We start from the raw sequence: 3,423 nt of genomic DNA, 5'->3' as shown, positions 1-3,423 counted from the left end.
AGATCTTAGCTCATTGCAAGCTCCGCCTCCCGGGTTCCCGCATTTCTCCTGCCTCAGCCTCCCGAGTAGCTGTACTGCAGGCGCCTGCCACTTCGCCGGCTAGTTTTTTGTGGTTTTATTTTTTTTTTTTTATTTTTTATTTTTTGAGACGAGTCTCGCTCTGTCACCCAGACTGGAGTGCTGTGGCCGAATCTCAGCTCATAGCAACCTCCGCCTCCTGGGTTTCTCGCCATTCTCCTGCCTCAGCCTCCCGAGTAGCTGGGAATACAGGCGCCCGCCACCTCGCCTGGCTAGTTTTGCGTTTTTCTGTTTTTGTTTTTTTGTTATTTTTTTGAGACGGAGTCTCGCTCTGTCACCAGGCTGGAGTGCTGTGGCTGGATCTCGGCTCACTGCAAGCTCCGACTCCCGGGTTCACGCCATTCTCCTGCCTCACCCTTCCGAGTAGCTGGGACTTACTAGGCGCCCGCCACCTCGTCCGGCTAGTTTTTTTTGTTTTTTTTTTTTTTTGTTTGTTTCGGAATCCCTCTCTGTCACCCAGGCTGGAGTGGCTGTGGCTTGATCTGAGCTCACTGCAAGCTCCACTTCCCGGGTTCACGCCATTTTCCTACTCAGCCGCCCGAGTAGCTGGGAATACAGGCGCACGCCCACTCTCCCGGCTAGATTTTGTGTTTTTTTTTTTTTTTTTTTTTTGAGACGGAGGCTGGCTCTGTCGCCAGGCTGGAGTGCTGTGGCCGGATCTCGCTCATTGCAAGCTCCGCCTCCGGGTTCACGCATTCTCCTGCCACAGCCTCCCCAGTAGCTGGGACAACAGGCGCCCGCCACCTCCCGGCTAGTGTGTTGTGTGTGTGTGTGTGTGTGTGTTGGTGTGAGGTTTTTTTTTTTTTTTTTGAGACGGAGTCTCGCTCTGTCATCCAGGCTGGAGTGCTGTGGCTGGATCTCAGCTCACTGCAAGCTCAGCCTCCCGGGTTCACCTTTCTCCTGCCTCAGGCCTCCCGAGTAGCTGGGACGCAGGCGCCGCACCTCGCCGGCTAGTTTTGTGGTGTGTGTGTGTGTTTTTTTTTTTTTTTTAGAGGAGTCTGGCTCTGTCACCAGGCTGGAGTGCTGTGGCTGGATCTCAGCTCACTGCAGCTCCGCCTCCCGGGTTCACGCCGTTCTACTGCCTCAGCCTCCGAGTAGCTGGACTACAGCGCCGCCATCTCGCCCGCTAGTTTTGTGTGTGTGTTGGTGTGTGTGTGTGTGTGTTTTCTTTTGAGACGGAGTCTCGCTCTGTCACCAGGCTGAAGTGCTGTGGCGGATCTAGCTCATTGCAAGCTCCGCCTCCGGGTTCGAAATTCTCCTCCTCAGCCTCCCGAGAGCTAGGACTACAGGCGCCCGCCCATCTCGCCCGGCTAGTTGTGTGTTGTGGTGTTTGTTGTGTGGTGTGTGGTGTTGAGACGGAGTCTCATGTCACCAGGCTGGAGTGCTGTAGCGGATCTTAGCTCATTGCAGCTCCGCCTCCGGGTTCCGCCTTTCTCCGCCTCAGCCTCCCGAATAGCTGGGACTGCAGGCCATGCCACTTCGCCCGGCTTAGTTTTTTGTGGTTTTATTTTTTTATTTTTATTTTTGAGACGGAGTCTCACTCGTCACCAGGGCTGGAGTGCTGTGCTGGATATCAGCTCACTGCAAGCTCCGCCTCCCGGGTTCACGCCATTCTCCTCCCTCAGCCTCCCGAGTAGCTGGGACTACAGGCGCCCGCCACCTCGCCCGGGTAGTTGTGTGTGTGTGTGTGTGTGTGGGTTTTGAGACGGAGTCTCTCTCTGTCACCCAGGCTGGAGTGCTGTGGCCGGATCTCAGGCCATTGCAACCTCCGCCTCCCGGGTTCTCGCCATTCTCCTGCCTCAGCCTCCCGAGTAGCTGGGAATACAGGCGCCCGCCACCTCGCCAGGCTAGTTTTGTGTTTTTTTGTTTTTTGTTTTTTGTTATTTTTTTGAGACGGAGTCTCGCTCTGTCATCCAGGCTGGAGTGCTGTGGCTGGACCTCAGCTCACCACAAGCTCCGCCTCCCGGGTTCACGCCTTTCTCCTGCCTCAGCCTCCCGAGTAGCTGGGACTACAGGCGCCCGCCACCTCGCCCGGCTATTTTTGTGTGTGTGTTTTTTTTGTTTTGTTTTTTTGAGACGGAGTCTCGCTCTGTCACCCAGGCTGAAGTGCTGTGGCTGGATCTCAGCTCATTGCAAGCTCCACCTCACGGGTTCACGAAATTCTCCTCCCTCAGCCTCCCGACCAGCTGGGACTACAGGCGCCCGCCATCTCGCCCGGGTAGTTGTGTGTGTGTGTGTGTGTGTGTGTGTGTTTGGACACGGAGTCTGCCTCTGTCACCTAGGCTGGAGTGCTGTGGCCGGATCTCAGCTCATTGCAAGCTCGGCCTCTCGGGTTCACGCCATTCTCCTGCCTCAGCCTCCCGAGTAGCTGGGACTACAGGCGCCCACCACCTCACCCGGTAGTTTTGTGTGGTTTTATTTATTTTTTATTTTTTATTTTTTGAGACGGAGTCTCGCTCTGTCACCCAGGCTGGAGTGCTGTGGCTGGATCTCAGCTCACTGCAAGCTCCGCCTCCTGGGTTCTCGCCATTCTCCTGCCTCAGCCTCCGGAGTAGCTGGAACTACAGGAGCCCGCCACCACGCCCAGCTAGTTTGTGTGTGTGTGTGTGTGTTTTTTTTGAGACTGAGTTTCGCTCTGTCACCCAGGCTGGAGTGCTGTGGCCACATCTCAGCTCATTGCAAGCTCCGCATCCCGGGTTCACACCTTTCTCCTGCCTCAGCCTCCCAAGTAGCTGGGACTACAGGCGCCTGCCACCTCGCCTGGCTAGTTTCTTGTGATTTTTTTTTTTTTTTTTTTTTTTTTTTAAACAGAGTTTCGCTCTGTCACCCAGGCTGGAGTGCTGTGGCCGGATCTCAACCTCTTGCAAGCTCCGCCACCCGGGTTCACGCCTTTCTCCTGCCTCAGCCTCCCAAGTAGCTGGGACTACAGGCGCCCGCCACCTCGCCCGGCTATTTTTGTGTGTGTGTTTTTTTCTTTTTTTTTGAGACGGGGTCTCGCTCTGTCACCCAGGCTGGAGTGCTGTGGCTGGATCTCAGCTCACTGCAAGCTCCGCCTCCCGGGTTCACGCCATTTTCCTGCCTCATCCTCCCGAGTAGCTGGGACTACAGGTGCCCACCATCTCGCCCAGCTAGTTTTGTGTCTGGTGTGTGTGTGTGTGTGTGTGTGTGTGTGTGTTTGAGACGGAGTCTCGATCGTCACCCAGGCTGGAGTGCTGTGGCCACATCTCAGCTCATTGCAAGCTCCGCCTCCCGGGTTCACGCCATTCTCATGCTTCAGCCTCCGGAGTAGCTGGGACTACAAGGCGCCGCCCACACGCCCAGCTAGTTTTTGGTGTGTGTTGTGTG

The sequence above is a fragment of the Rhinopithecus roxellana genome, unplaced genomic scaffold, assembly GCF_007565055.1.
Source record: "Rhinopithecus roxellana isolate Shanxi Qingling unplaced genomic scaffold, ASM756505v1 contig2246, whole genome shotgun sequence".
Lineage (NCBI taxonomy): Eukaryota > Metazoa > Chordata > Mammalia > Primates > Cercopithecidae > Rhinopithecus > Rhinopithecus roxellana.
The sequence above is the reverse complement of the archived record's forward strand: the minus strand, read 5'-3'. Positions refer to the sequence as shown.